This window comes from Nicotiana tabacum, chromosome 8, assembly GCF_000715075.1.
Source record: "Nicotiana tabacum cultivar K326 chromosome 8, ASM71507v2, whole genome shotgun sequence".
Lineage (NCBI taxonomy): Eukaryota > Viridiplantae > Streptophyta > Magnoliopsida > Solanales > Solanaceae > Nicotiana > Nicotiana tabacum.
In genome coordinates, this window is record NC_134087.1 from 186759409 (window position 1) to 186776686 (window position 17278).

Below are 17278 nucleotides of genomic sequence, written 5' to 3' on the forward strand. Positions count from 1 at the left end.
TGACACAAGCACGCAACATGTCCTCCAATATCTGAATAGTGCGCTCGGACTGCCCGTCCGTCTGAGGGTGAAAAGCTGTGCTCAACTCAACCTGAGTACCCAACTCTCGCTGCACAGACCTCCAAAACTGCAACGTAAACTGAGTTCCCCTATCTGAAATGATGGAAAATGGGACACCATGCAAACGAACAATCTCCCAAATATAGATCTCTACCAACCACTCTAAAGAATAGGTAGTACACACGGGAATGAAGTGCGCGGACTTGGTCAGCCAATCCACAATCACCAAATAGCATCGAACTTCCTCAAGGTTCGTGGAAGTCCAATTACAAAGTCCATAGTGATCCTCTACCACTTCCACTCTAGAATATCTATACGCTAAAGCAAGCCACCCGGTCTCTGATGCTCATATTTCACCCGCTGATAATTGAGACACCGAGCTACAAATCCCATAATGTCTTTCTTCATTCTCCTCCACCAATAGTGTTGCCTTAAATCCTGATACATCTTCGCGGCACCCGGATGAATGGAATACCGCAAGCTATGGGACTCCTCCAGAATCAACTCCCGAAGCCTATCCATATTGGTCACACAAATCCGGACCTGCATCCTCAACACCCCATCATCACCAATGGTCACATCTCTAGCATCATTGTGCTGAACTCTGCCCTTAAAGACAAGCAAATGTGGATCATCATACTGATGCTCTATAATGCGATCATATAAGGAAGACCGAGAAACCACACAAGCCAATACCCGACTAGGCTCCGAAATATCTAATCTTGCAAACCGATTGGCCAAGGCCTGAACATCAACCGCAAGAGGTCTCTCCCCAACTGGAATATATGCCAAACTCCCCATACTCACCGCCTTTCGGCTCAAGGCATCGGCCACCAGATTAGCCTTCTCCGGATGGTACAATATAGTGATATCATAATCCTTTAGCAACTCTAACCATCTCCGCTGCCTCAAATTAAGATCCTTCTGCTTGAATAAGTGTTGGAGACTATGATGATCAGTAAACACCTCACAAGACACCATACAAGTAATGCCTCCAAATCTTCAACGCGTGAACTATGGTAGCCAACTCCAAATCATGAACGGGGTAGTTCTTCTCATGGGGCTTAAACTGACGAGAAGCATAAGCAATAACTCTACCCTCCTACATCAATACAAAACCAATACCAACTCTCGAAGCATCACAATACATAGTATATGAACCTGAAGCTGATGGCAAAACTAACACTGGAGTTGTGGTCAAAGTTGTCTTAAGCTTTTGAAAGCTCTCCTCACACTCGTCCGACCATACAAATGAAGCACACTTCTAAGTCAACTTGGTCAAGGGAGATGCGATAGATGAAAATCCCTATACAAAACGGCGATAATAACCCGCCAAACCAAGAAAGCTGCGAATCTCTATGGCTGAGGACGGTCTGGGCCAACTCTGAACCGCCTCTATCTTCTTCGAATCAACCTATATACCCTTGCTGGATACCACGTGCCCCAAGAAAGCCACTGAACTGAGCCAAAACTCTCACTTAGAGAATTTTTCATAAAGCTTCTCCTCTCTCAATCTCTGCAACACAACCCTCAAATGCTCTGTGTGCTCCTCCTGACTACACGAATACACCAGAATATCATCAATGAAGACTATGACAAATGAGTCGAGATAAGGCCGAAACACGTTGTTCATCAAATGCATGAACGTTGTTGGGGCATTGTATAGCCCAAAAGACATCAGCAAGAACTCATAATGACCATATCAGGTCCTGAAAGCTATCTTAAGAATATCGGAGTCCCTGATCTTCAACTGGTGATAACCTGAATAGAGATCAATCTTGGAGAACACTCTCGCTCCCTGAAGCTGGTCGAATAAATCATCAATGCGAGGCAAAGGATACTTGTTCTTAATTGTTACCTTGTTCAATTGTCTATAATCAATGAACATCCTCATAGTGCCATCCTTTTTCTTCACAAATTGAACCGGCGCACCCTAAGGTAACATACTAGGCTGAATGGACCCTTTATCAAGGAGTTCCTAAAGCTGCTTCTTTAATTCCTTCAACTCCGCTGGTGCCATACGATATGACAGAATAGAAATGGGCTGAGTGCCCGGCACCAGGTCAATACCAAAATCAATATCCCTGTCCGGTGGCATGCCCAGCAGGTCTACAGGAAACACATCGGGAAAATCCCTCACAATTGGAACAGAATCAATACTGGGAGTCTCAGCACCGACCTTCATCAAAAAGGCTATATATGAAAAAAAACTCTTCCCAACCATACGCTGGGCTTTTAATAATGATATCAGTCTATTGGGAACATAATTAGTCACACCTCGTCACTCAATCCGTGGCACACCCGGCATAGCCAATGTGACTGTCTTAGCATGACCGTCCAGAATAGCACGACACGGAGATAGCCAATCCATGCCCAAAATGACATCAAAATCCACCATACACAATAATAAAAGATCCACATAGGTCTTTAGACCCCTAATAGTCACCACACACGACTGGTACACACGGTCTACAACAACAGTATCGCCCACCGGGGTAGATACGTGAACAGGTGAAACAAGAAACTCCCGGGGCGTACCCAAATAACGAGCAAAGTATGATGACACCAAAGAAAAGGTGGAACCGGGATCAAATAATACAGAGGCATCTTTGTGGCAGACTAAAACAATACCGGTAATAACAACATCTGAAGCAATAGCATCGGGTCTACCTGGAAGTGCATAGAAACGGGCTGACCGCCACCTGATTGACCTCCCCCTCTAGGGAGACCCCTAGCTGACTGGGCAGGTGGTGGTGAAGTAACTGGCACTGAAGCGGATGACTGATTCACTCGCACGTCTCAAATTGGAACCAACATAGCAGATAATCGTGCAATCGACTAATTAATAGTGGACTCCCCCACTTGGCTCGAAGCCATAGACCAAAACATACACAATAACTCATAACGCATATACTTTATTGCTGCCATAATACCATAGTGAGATTAAACTCAATCCTTCATAAGATCATGGAACACAGACCATCTGGTACTTTATATCTTCTGTAAATCTCGCATTCACACTCGTAGTAGTCAAGCCTACTCTCTTGAGAAACCCAAATTCAAATTGTAAAACATATATTTCCCTGGTAACAAAGATTTTCCAATAAATGGTATAAGGGATTACGTCTACTTCAGAACAATCCGCAGTAGATAACCTCACCTGCTTTGCCTCAAACTAACATTTCTATATACCTTCCACCGTCATAAACATTACGCAGTCACTTAAACTTCTTGAGTCTAACTTCAGACCGCAATATGAAATTTACTCCACTCCAAATTAGGAAATATGGAAAGATTCTTCACATACCCATAACTCGGGGCTATTCCTCAAGTCAAGATGAAAATCGAGCACCTAATAGTCCTTCTATCCTCCAACAAAACCTTCTCGTCGCTTCCAAATCACATTAATACATCTCGCAGTCACATCACACTCATCACGTAACTATCCAGTCATCACCTCCCTTAATAGGGACACAACAAAACATATGGATCCAGAAATATGCGCTCACAAAATCAACAGCTCAGGGCTCAAGTTATAGGCAAAAATCTGGCCTCGAGTCCTCCAGACTAACCCAATATCAATACACAGAGATTACATCTCGCCCCTCGATCAGGGAATCATAAGCCATCGATGCATATCCGATACCGAGCGCTCATGCGTACATACGAACGCGTGGAAGGAATTCAAAGAGTTACCTTTCAAGCTGAATCAAGGACGCACGATAAGAATTCAAGAATGTGAAATTTTTCCTAAAGGTTCTGTAGCCTCTCGAGGATAAATACAAACGTCTCCGTACCGATCCATGAGACTCTACTAAACCTGTTCATGACTCGTGAGACCTATATAACCTAGGCTCTAATACCAACTTGTCACGACCCTAAACCCAGACCCGGTCGTGATGATGCCTCTCGTAAAGACAAGGCTAGCTGACACTACCCATTTCAGTATTTAACAATTAAGCATTAAGAAACAGTCTAAGCACGATCAAATAAAACAAGGTTTAAGCAGTTAATAGCATAATTCGCGGAAAATAACCCAACATAGCCCAATACCGGGGTGTCACTAGTCATGAGTATCTAACAAAACGGAATACTGCAAATCAAACTACAGAGTTTAATACAGAAACTAAGATCATGAAAAAATAAGATGGGGAAGAGCTTCGGGCTATGAATGCCGACAACTACCTAGAGACTCCTCGGATCCGCCTGAGCTGGAAATGCTCAGTACTCGGGAGTGGGACCAGATATGCCTAAATCTGCACATAGGGTGCCGGGAGTAAAGTGAGTACTCCAACTCAGTGAGTAATAATCATAAATAAAGACTAAAAGCAGGAAATCACGTAAGGCATAAAAGCATGCTATAATGAAGTAGTAAACCATTAAAATGGTAAACCAGTGAAAGATAGGTAAAAATCCTTCTCAAATTTAACTTCATGAAAAGCCTTTTTCAATAATTAAGCATGGTAACTGACAGGAAATTAAGAAAAATATAAACACATAAAGGTTCGTCCCTAGGGCACAATATCAATAAATCCGTCCCCTAGGGCAACATCTCAGAACAATACCAGCCCCTCGGGCTCAATCTCAGATCACAATGGGTACTCGCGCTCACTGGGGGTGTGCAAACTCAAAGGCCCCTAACGGCCCAAGCGCAATATCAAGCCACCTCGTGGCACCATCACTAGGCCCTCAGCCTCATATCAATCAAGCCACCTCATGGCGTACAGATCTTAGGACCTCAGCCTCATAATTCCTATCAAATGTTTCCTCACAACATAGGCCCTCGACCTTACTCAGTCAAAATCCTCACAAGCCACTTGGGCAATAGTAAAATATGATTCTCAGCCCAAAATATCATTTAAAAGATCATGTAAATGTTAAAACAGAGTAAACATGGCTGAGTACGAAAACAGTGAAATATAACATGACTAAGTTCAAGTATAAAGTCAAAACAGTGAGTAAATACCAGTAAAAATCCCCGAAGGGTTCAAATAGTTGGCACAAGGACCAAATATGACATTCAACCCAAATCATGATGAAAGCAAATAGATTTCAGTCAAATACGTGGTAAAATAGTCATTCGGGATGGACTAAGTCACAATCCCCAACAGTGCACGACCCAACGCTCGTCATCAAGCGTGTGTGTCACCTCAATATAGCACAACGATGTGCAAGTTTGGGGTTTCATACCCTTAGAACATCATTTACAATCATTACTCACCTCGAACTGGTCAATTCTCTAGCTCGTGATGCCTTTTCCCCTCGAATCGGCCTCCATTCGCGTCGAATCTATCCAAAATCAGAACAAGGACGTCAAAATATGCTAAGACAACGAAGCCCAAGCGAAAATAATCAATTTACAACATAAATCCCGAAATTACCAAAACCCGGCCCCCGGGCCCACATCTCGAAATTCGATAATTTTTACATCAATAGATTCCTTATCTCCCCACGAGTTCATACAAATTAAAAGTTTTGAAATCGGACATCAAATGGTCTTTCAAATCCTCAAGCAAAGGTCTAAGTTTCCAAGCCCTAGTTTTCCCAATTTTAGCCCTTAAGTTTCGTTAATCATTGTCACACCTCCTTTTTGCGCGCCCCGCCCCGAAGGGTTAGATGCGCGGGTGGAGTTTTTCCAATTTAAGTGACAATATTCGAAATGAGATTATTTATTTAATTCAGAGTCGCCACTTGGGAAAGGTTTGGCTTTTGGTGTCCCAAGTCACCGATTTATCTTGAATCCCAAATCGAGGAATTTTTAGACTTTTCCAAATGAAGTCTGCGAACCAGAAATTCTAAGTAAGGAATTCTGTTGACCCGAGGGAAGGTGTTAGGCACCCTCGAATCCCGTGGTTCTAGCACGGTCGCTTAAATTGTTATAATGGCTAAATATCTGATTTAAATACAGGTTGTGACTTATGTGCTTTTATTAAGTTTAAACCGCTTTTATTATTATCATTTATTTTATAGAATTACAACGTCGTGAAAATGCATCTCGAACCACGTCACAATCAATGCACCCGTAGTTGTTAACATATTTTGACTCCGTTGGGACTTGGACTTGGGTCACATCAATGTGCACCCGATTTTTAAGAATATAATTTACTAAAGTCGCGCCTAAAGAATCTAAACGCGTTATTATCTTTGTAGAAGGCCATGAAATTTATTAAATGGCCTATCTTGAATTCTAAATAATTACCATGGTTATTTATTGAGGGCCCCGCAATTTTGCATCTTTGTTTGGCGAGGCTCATCTCTATTTTAGAAAAGGATATCCTAAAATGGCTACATTTCTAATGCATTTGTCTCTAAAACTAGAAGAAAAGGTACATGCTAATTCAATTATAGGCTTTGGCCTAATCCGGATTTTTGTCAGTTTCTGATTAACTACTTATAAAGTAAAAACGTCATGCCTTGCGAGGATGTTTCAGTCGAACAAAAAAAGACTACATATGAGATTGATGAAATGCAATACCTAATCCGAACATTTTTTGAGTTGAACTTAACTGAACTTAATTGGCCTAGATTAAAGGGATTAACTACTAGACATTGTTACTAAGGTGATTTGAATGTGATCTTGTGCACTACCTAACGAGACACAGCAAAAGGACATAAAATAAAACAAAGCAGCATAGTATAAGTTTGGAGTATCTATACCCCGTATTAACAAAACAACTACAAACTAAAACATGAAGGACTAAACTCAGATGAGTGTTAGTTAACATATATTTTCGTGCTGTTGAATTGTAAACTAACAACTACACAGGCCCATTAATATACCACAAATATTACGACAAATAACTTTGAACTTCTTCAACTCTTTTTCATTTCATGCTTTCAAACTGTTTAGGTTACACCAATATGGGGACTCGAATGTGTACATGGAGAACACTGAATATTGAAATGCAAAGAAGAAGTGAAGCAGAAAGGTCAGCAGCAACAGGAATCAGAGTAACAGCAGCAACAACAAACGAAACAATTGGGGCAGAATCTAGATCCCAGCTAGACCAAGTCTCAGAATAGAACAAAGCAAACAACCAAGCAGACTCAGTTGGGAGAAATTAGTGTTGCACAAAAACAGGTCCAGATTTAGTGAAATCAAAACAAAAGGAAAGGAAGCAATTTCTAGTTTTTGTCTGTCTGAGTTATCAGACAAAAATTCTTTTCCAATTTTCTGTTTCCAGAATTTGAACTCTCAAATGTTCAATCCTGAAATCTATTTGAGCTATCAAAGAATTCTTTCTCAGTGTTCTCTCTCTGTGTGTGTGTTTTTCTTTTTCAGCTTTCAAGGTTCAGTCTCTATCTCTCTTTCTTTCTCTCAAATCTGCCTATCTCTCCAATCCTCTGTATATCTCTCTCTCTCCCCTGTGTCCCCAGGTCCTCCTTTTATAAGCCTTCACCTTCCCCTTTTAACAGCCTGTTTAGAGTATATCAAACACCCTTCCCATGTGCCTTTTCCTTTTCAGTTCCACTTTAGCTAATTAAGTATAAAACCCCATCATTCCCCTGGCAGCCTTAAACTTTCCCATTTTATTAACCAAAAGCAAATATGGGCAGTAGAATATATCTGACAGCATATGCTGTCAAACCATTTTTAAAATCAAAAGCCTTTTTATGCAGGAAAACAGGCTGTGCACAATGCACATGCTGTGCACAAGTGCACATGCCATCAACTCAGATTTCAGTTACAGACCAAGCCTTAGGTTTCTGAAATCATATTAACGACTATAAGTAACAGGACTTGGTTCTTAATTGATTCAGGCAAATGTTCAACAGAAGCAAATCGATTTGTTATTGTTCGGACAGTTGAAACTAATTGACGACACATGTCGACTCGACTATATTAGCATTAACATACACAATCGTAGCCAAAAATCAGACATTTAAACAGTATCGATACATGGTTCGAATTATACTGACTAAGCAGAAATACACTCGAGGAGTCAACTAGTCAGTCCAAACTCGAAAATCAGCTACTTGCACAAACTAATACATAATGCCTTATCAGAATAGGAGGGGGGAATTTAGACAAACAAACAGAGGTTCAGGCAAAGTGGTTGAAGCACAGTTGATAGAGGTCAAGGACATAAACAGAAAACGAACAGACCCTTACAACAATCAAACGAACCAAAACAACTAAGAAAAGAAAGAAAACTCACCTTAAACCGCAAAAGATCAAAACCTTAACTCGGACTTGGTCAGGCCTTTCTTAAGGCTGAACGGACTTTAAACGAAGTGTTTCTCAGACGAGAAACACTTTGATTAAAGTCCATTAGACCTTAATCTCTTCGGTTGAACCAGTGACGGAGGAACACAAAATTTCCAAACTCAGATCTGGGATTCATGCCTCCCTGATCAGATTCGGACCAAACCAAGTATGGTTTGGTCACGAAGGGGGTCTGGGGAGTGTCTGGTATGAAACTGGGGTTAAACTGAGTAGATCGAGTTTTGACTCGAATCTTCAAATGAAGATTCGAGAAGGTGGGGAGGGATTCGAACTACATGGTTGATAGATTTGGGTTCAGGATGGCAAGGGCGTTCTAGGGTGTTAAGGGGAAGGTCACCGGCGTTCATGCCGCCAGTTTCCATGGTGAAGGATACAGGGGCGGCTCTAGGGTTTGAAGGGGATGAGGTTGAAGACGAAGGCTGGGTATCGGATAGGGGGGGCAGGGTAAGGTTATGAACTTATATAGTTAATGGGTGGACGGATCTCGACCGTTAGATCAATTTAGATCTACGGTCTGGATCTGATGGTTAAGTGAACGGTGTCGTTTCAAGTGTTGAGGGTTTGGGTTCGGTCCGGGTAAGACGGGTCAGGTTAGTTTATGGGTTATGGGGAATTGATCTTGGCCGTTGATCAATTTGAGATCAACGGCCCAGACCACACTGGATTAAAACGGTGTCGTTTAGACAACCTGGGCATCACTGGTGTTGGACCGGGCAGGCCTGGTTTGGACGTTGTTTGTTTTGGGCCAATTTAATAAATTGGCCCAATCCGGAAGAAGAAGGGGCCCTTTTCTCTCTTTTTTTTTATTTTTTATTTTTTTTATTTCTTTTCTTTATTTATTTAAAAACAAAACTAAACAAAAATCAAAAAATTAAATACACACTCAACACAATTATATACTAAAATATTTCAAGACAAGTAAAATCAAACAAAACAAAATCACGGACAAAGATGCCCGTTTATGATTTTCTATTTAACGACCGGATTACGGTTCGAATTATGCAGGACACATATATATTTTTGAATTTTGTTTTAATAAAGTAAATAAATAAAAATGGGCCGAAGTCACAAATAAATTAACAAGGTGCCGCACAGAAATCCAAAATTTGTACAGCAGGGCCAATTATTATTTTTTACTTCCTTTTGGAGCGATTGTCGTGCGAAACAAAAATCACGTGCTCACAGCTGCCCCTCTTTGTTCGGAAACACGAAGAGTTTTTGTGCAAAGATGAAGTGAGCGTGTATGAGCGATTTTTGCCTATGGACCACTCCGTATGAAGCATGTTCTTTTTTGGAAAGATCTGACCGAATCTTGCTTCAAAGATTTCCTACATATCCTGAGCTAAACAGGAATCAGGTCAATGTAGTTCGAGAAGTTTTGGTAGCTGGGACTACCATGGTATTGCAATGCTCGCTGCTACTGCTGTTTCTGTTGTCAATGCTGCGTCACTGACCGCCTTATTACAACCAAACGAAAATTGGAAACTGAACTAACTACTTATATGCATGTCAACTGCTAGTTACAAGATTCCTATCTATGATTCTTTTATAACTTGATCTTGGGTCTTAGCTGATTTTGCTTGTAGACTTCGATCTGAATCTTGATGCTTGCGAGTTGCGGCGACTTGTTTAATCTCCGGGATACTGAGTGAGACGCGATTGGTAGGGTTCAGGGCCTTAGTCAAATGTTGGGAGTCGATCTGCTCTCCATTCACTCTGATATCTCGGGATGTCTTCTTTTGTCTTTTTCTTCTTTGATTCTGAGTTGAGACTCATCTCGTGGGTCATTTCGATCAGTGTGGCTCGAGGTTAGACCTGCGGGAAAAAACAAACAAACGAACGAAATTTTCTGCCCCAGTTTCACTAGGAAAATTTCGTTAATTATTTACCAGGAAGTTCATAAAATTGATAAAAGAGGATATGCATGCTTAGTTCAGGGTTGGAGCCCTAATACCGGCTAGCTGGGGAAAGGTTCAGTTTAGGGTTAAAAACCCTAATGCTGACTAAAAGGAAAATTCAGTTTAGGGTTTAAAACCCTAATGCTGATTGCATGGAAGAGCTCAATTTAGAGTTTAAAACTCTAATGCTGGCTGAAAGGGAAAAGTTCAGTTTAGGGTTTAAAACCCTAATGCTGACTAAAAGGAAAATTCAGTTTAGGGTTTAAAACCCTAATGCTGATTAAAAGGAAAATTCAGTTTAGGGTTTAAAACCCTAATGCTGATTGCATGGAAAAACTCAATTTAGAGTTTAAAACTCTAAAGCTGGCTGGAAGGAAAATTCAGTTTAGGGTTTTAAACCCTAATGCTGATTGCATGGAAAAGTTCTCGGGTTATGCCGAAAAGATTTATTGAGTTATGCTGGGAGGATTCATTGGGTTATGCCGGGAGGCTTCATCGGGTTATGCCGGGGAGATTCATCGGGTTATGCCGAAAAGGTTCATCGGGTTATGCCGGGGAGATTCATCGGGTTATGCCGGGAAGATTCATCGGGTTATGCCGGGAAGATTCATCGGGTTATGCCGGGAAGATTCATCGGGTTATGCCGGGAAGATTCATCGGGTTATGCCGGGAAGATTCATCGGGTTATGCCGGGAAGATTCATCGGGTTATGCCGGGAAGATTCATCGGGTTATGCCGGGAAGATTCATCGGGTTATGCCGGGAAGATTCATCGGGTTATGCCGGGAAGATTCATCGGGTTATGCCGGGAAGATTCATCGGGTTATGCCGGGAAGATTCATCGGGTTATGCCGGGAAGATTCATCGGGTTATGCCGGGAGGATTCATCGGGTTATGCCGGGAAGATTCATCGGGTTATGCCGGGAAGATTCATCGGGTTATGCCGGGAAGATTCATCGGGTTATGCCGGGAAGATTCATCGGGTTATGCCGGGAAGATTCATCGGGTTGTACCGGAAAGATTCATCGGGTTATGCCGGGAAGATTCATCGGGTTATGCCGGGAAGATTCATCGGGTTATGCCGGGAAGATTCATCGGGTTATGCCGGGAAGATTCATCGGGTTATGCCGGGAAGATTCATCGGGTTGTACCGGAAAGATTCATCGGGTTATGCCGGGAAGATTCATCGGGTTATGCCGGGAAGATTCATCGGGTTATGCCGGGAAGATTCATCGGGTTATGCCGGGAAGATTCATCGGGTTATGCCGGGAAGATTCATCGGGTTATGCCGGGAAGATTCATCGGGTTATGCCGGGAAGATTCATCGGGTTATGCCGGGAAGATTCATCGGGTTATGCCGGGAAGATTCATCGGGTTATGCCGGGAAGATTCATCGGGTTATGCCGGGAAGATTCATCGGGTTATGCCGGGAAGATTCATCGGGTTATGAAAATATTATGGGAAACTTACCTTTGGTCGTTTTCTGCTGCGGGGTTGTTTTAATGCTTGCGCGCTTTATCTCTTTTGGGCTACACCTACTTCTTGCACAGCTGCTTTGTGTCGCACATGTCTCAATCTTCCTAAACAAAGAAATATTATTAGTTTGAAAACGACGGTTGATTTGGGGGCCTTGACTGTTCCAATTGCTTTGTCTTGGCCCAATTCTTGTTGAGAAACTCTGCTATTGATTGGATTTCACATGCGAAAACTCTTGGACTACTCAGACTTGCGTTTCCAGATTTTCCTTATAAGGCTTTGGCCTTTCTGCTTAGGGATTTTGGTGGGGATTTTATCAGGGAGACTCTGTGGGGATTTTTTTTTTGTAGCAAACTTGCTGGGGATGTGCTGGGGTGGATTTCTTTGGGGAATTGTACAAGGGATAGCTTGTGGGGATTTGTCGGTTTTGGAAGCAAATCAACTATCATGGCCAGTCGGGATGGGACTGACGCGCCACCGAGGTTGTACATTTTATTCGACTCTCGCCAAACGGAGCCCTGTAAAACCGGTCCTGCCACCTTTCTTTGCGATTACTACGGAATTAAGAGTTAGATCAAAAAGAACTCAAAGAAAACTATGTAAAGGAGAACATATGAGTTTAAAGAGAAACGCCCCTTTCTGGGAGAAAAGAAGGACTTATCTGGAGTGTATGCCAGTTTCAAACTGACATGACATGCCTTTTGGACTGGATGCCCGACCTCCGAGAACTTGCATTTCCTCATGAATCAAAACAGATCTATATTTTTTTTTTAAAAAAAAAAACCCGGGAACCTTGCCAGGACTTTCTGAGGTGGAATCATCTTTTTGGCCAACAACGCCCTTTGCGGGTTTTCGCTAGTCGACCTCTCTCATTTCTCTTCTTACTGTCGCCTGCTAGTACTCCTTGCGAGTTTTTACTAAACAAGCTCTCTCATTTCAATTTCTCTTCTCTCGTCGCCTCACGGTGCCCAATAGGTTTTCACCGACAAGACTCTCTCATTTTTTATTCTCCTCATTTTGTTGTATCGGACCCAAATAATTCCATCTTCCTATTTTGAAATGCTTTGCTGATTGATCAGAAGGACTTAAAAAGGTTTGGGGTGAAAAGAATTTGGATTGAACTACAACTTTGGAACTCTTGGGTGGGATCATTGTTGAATCGTTATAACTTCTGCCCCAGTTTTATTTTCGGGGGAATTCCTGGATTTTATTGTTGGTGTGACTGAACCCCACGGAGAGGTTGCCTACGTATCCTTTCGGAATCAAGTCAAACGTAGTTCAGGCACACTTTTGTTTTTTTGGATTTTTGTTTTTGTTTTTGTTTTTTTTTTGTTTTTGTTTCTGTTTTTGTTTTGTTTCTGTTTTTTTTTCACTTTATTTTCAACAATATTTTTAGGTTCCAAAGAGGGTAATCAAAGAAGAGTAACCAGCTCAAATGGGTTTTGCAAAGGGTTGATAGTGTTTGGGTAGCGAGAATGAAAGCCTTCGTCATCTCAAACTGTGCAAAGATACCGCCAGAGTGATTTAGACATATCACCGCACCTGCTTTCCAAGCAAGGCTGACGTCGTTTCTTTCGACGTCGCCCAGATACAAATGCTCCATTTGGTAACGTTCTTCAATGACGTATGGACCATTCTTTCTGGGTATAATTGCCCGTGACAAACCGCAGTTATTAAGGTTATCATTCTGTACGGGTCTAAACCCATTTACTGCTCTCAAATTCTGCTTTAGTGACGGACATTTTCCAAACCATGAACCAATTTTCTTTAGTTGTTCCTACTTTCAAATTCTTTATATCTCAAATTTTGACTCATTATTTGAAGTCTGATCGGAGTTCTCGTGATCCGGGCATGAAGTCCGCAAACATGTCATGTTATTTAAAGCTGCATTTATCAGAATTGAAGATAACACAAAAGAAAACATAGAAGAAGAAAGTGAGTAATCAAACATGATTTCATTTCTTGGCATTTTGGGGAAGATAAGGAAAAAGGTCGACATTCAGGAAATTAAAAACATGAAACTGAAGAAAAACATCTGAGTCACCCTCGGGGGTTACTCGTGATGCAGAGAAAGTGGCAAGACAGGTTCATTAGGACTTCCGTTTGATCAAGAATGGTGTAGCCTTCTAGTTTTGAAGCTTGGTGCTTGGCCCCATGTACGATACTTCAACGGTGCTAGTGCCCTCTCCTGGCTGGGCCATGTGCATTTCGCATAGCTTTTCCCTTGTTGCCTCACATATTTCCTCACTTTCGTCGAGCGGGGACACCTTATCATCTTCCTCTTTGTTGTATTTTGGCTCCTGTGGTATGCGTCCGACAAACACTGGCTCGTTCGGCCGAGGTGTTTTGACCGTCCCCCATACCATGGAGGCCTGCTTGAATACATCACTTATTCCCTTTTCTTGTTCCGGAGTTACCCTGGGTCCCTTTTCTGTATCAGCAATAGCAATTATGGCTTTCAGTGCCAGATCGACTTCCTCGTCTTCACAAATCATCCCAACTATCGGCCCGTTGTCGTGGGCGGGCAACGGATTATTGGTCACATTTGGGATATCCTCGTCTCTCAACACAATCTTCCCCTGGTCTAACAGATTCTCTACAGCTTGTTTCAATGTCCAACAGTCGTTGGTGTCGTGCCCTTCTACCCCTGAATGGTACGCACATCTAACACCCCGCTGATATGATGGTGACCCCGGGTTCTGCCCGTTCGGTGGTATGGGCTGCAACAAATTCATTTGGACAAGCTTAGGGAATAGGGTGGAATAGGGTTCACCGATTGGTGTGTAGTTGGGTCTCCTGGGTGGTTCCCGAGGACGGAAATTATTTGGAGGAGGTCGAGGATTGTAGTGGTTTCGGTGAGGAGGCTGATTCCTAGGATGTGGGGCCTGCCCCCGATTGACTGGTTGTGACCGCTGGATATAAGGCTGGGTGCTCATAACCATGTAAGGCTGAGGAGCGTAGGTCGCATTTTGGTGGGGGAAATGATGTTGCGGGGTTCTTTCCGGAGAACAAAGCCCGGGATTATGATATTCTCCCACCTCTGACACTACCATGGAGGTTTCCTCTTTCTTCTTCCCTCTTGCTATTCCTCCAGACCCGCTTTGGACGGCTTGGGAGGTTGCCCTTATGGCTGCCTGACTCAAAATTCTTCCCGTTTTCAAACCGTTCTCTACCATCTCTCCAATCTTAATCGCTTCTGCGAAAGGCTTTCCCATGGCCGACATCATGTTTTGGAAATAGTCGGACTCTTGAGCCTGGAGAAAAGTAGTGACCATCTCTATCTCGTCCATGGAAGGTTTTACCCTTGACGCTTGCTCACGCCATTTGATGGCGTATTCTCTAAAACTTTCTGCGGGTTTCTTCTTTAAGTTTGACAAAGCATTTCTGTCTGGTGCGATGTCAATATTATATTGAAACTGCCCTACGAAGTCTCTGGCAAGATCATCCCATATATGCCAGCGAGATATGTCCTGGTCCATATACCATTCCGAAGCGACTCCCACCAAACTTTCTCCAAAATATGCCATTAGCAGTTCTTCTTTTCCGCCGGCTCCCCGCAATTGATTGCAGTATTTTTTAAGATGTGCAATGGGGTCACCGTGCCCATCGTATTTCTCGAATTTTGGGGTCTTGAAACCCGTTGGCAGGTGCACATGAGGGAACATGCACAAGTCGGCGTAAGAGACGCTCTTTTGTCCGCTCAGTCCTTGCATATTCTTCAAACTTTGTTCAAGGCTTCTCATTCTTTTGGCAATATCATTTTGTTCTGCAATCCTGGGGCTCTGATCCTGCCTGGGCGCAAGCTCGCACTGAGGCGGTAGAGGATTAGTGCTGGTAGCGAATCTAGTTGGTTCCATTGAGAACGATGGTGCTTGGAATGTAAAAGAGGATGAGTCAAAGCTTGGCTTGTACGTGGCAGGTTGTGCCGTAATCGGGCAAGGCGATGCAGTAAAGATGTTCATGCTTGCATCGGTGGCTGACATTCGGGGATGAGGGTCAGAAGGCGATCCAGCAGAGAAGGCTGAGGTGGCTGGGTACCCGAATGGGGTAGCAGGATAATTTATGGGAACATTTGAAGTCCCACTTGACCTGGAGAATAATTCAGGGAATCCGGGGATGACACTTGGCGGCTCTTTCCCACTATTCCAGTCATCCAGCATTTCCAGCATGCGGAGCCGTAGGATTCTATTTTCCTCCGAAGTTGCGGATTTAGGCGTGAGGACGGCTGAGATCGAACTCTCCTCAGAAACAGGGATTGTTTGCAATGGAATTTCTGAAGACATTCCCACACTTCCTTTTGACCTGGTGAAGTAAGTGTGAGTACCACTTCTGGCCCTAGGCAGCTGAACACTTCCCCTTGACCTTGTGAAGTATGGGTGCGAGGCCAGACTTTTACCAAACCAACCGTCTTTCAAAAACCCTGGATATACTCATCGACAAGCGCACGGTTAATTTGCAGCAAATAACAGATAGTTAATCTCACGTTGGGCATGATGCACCTATACAATTAAGTGGATTACTATATGTTTGCTACGAGAGCATGCGTCATTCCGTCATTTTTATTAGTTTTTCCCCTTTCTTTTCTTTTTTTTTTTTGTTTTTTTTTTGTTTTTCTTTTATCATTATTTTTTATTTTGCAGTAAAAGAAATGCGACCGGATCCGATGAGGATTGCCTACGTATCACGATGCCTACGTGAATCAGACCATTACGTAGTTCGAAACTAACAAATATATAAAAATGAAGAAGCAAGTGCTCATTTAGCATAGGACTCAAAAGATTTGATTTTTTTTTTTGGATTTTTTGAAAGAACTTCTTTAAAAAAAAAGAAAGAAAATTTTGTTTATTCTGATTCTTGTTTTATTTTTAAAGAAAGACTTCTAAAAGTTTATTTGCTTTTGACTGGAATTCTGGAAAATTTAAAAAAAAAAAAAAGAAAAATATGTTTGGTTGATTTTTTTTTGTTTTGTTTTACCTTTTCTACGGAAGAAAGAATGTATATGATGTTGCCTCTTGAATTTTGAAAGAGGGACTTTTTAAGAAAATGATGCGGAATTATGAGTTTTATTTATTTACAAAAGCACTTCTAAAGAAAAATCCTAATATTTTGAAATTCAATTTTTCAAATATATATTTTTTGGACATTTTACAAAAAAAGACTAGAAAGCAAAGAGTATTATTTTTTTGATTTTTGTTGCTGCTTATTTCATTTTTTCATATGAAAGACTTCAGAAAGAAGAAGACTATTTATTTTTTTTATTTTTTATTTTATTTGATTTTAGAGAAAACTTCTATATCTTTTATTTCTTTTTTTTTTCTAAGGAAAAATATTTTTTTTTTGGATTTTAAAAATTGGGGCCGGAACCGATGGGGTTTGCCTACGTATCTCACATCCGGTGAGAATCAGACCCGCGTAGTTCGGTCATATCGTGAATAGAGAAAATCAAATAAACCTAGCAATCAAGAATAAGTATTATTTTTGGAGAAAGATAAATACTAAAAAATATTTTTTTTTTGTTTTTTTTTTTCAATATTTGGACTATTAGTCCGAATTTATAAAAGGGTACTACAAAAGAAATAACACCTTTTTTTTTTGAATTATGAGTTTTCCATTTTTTT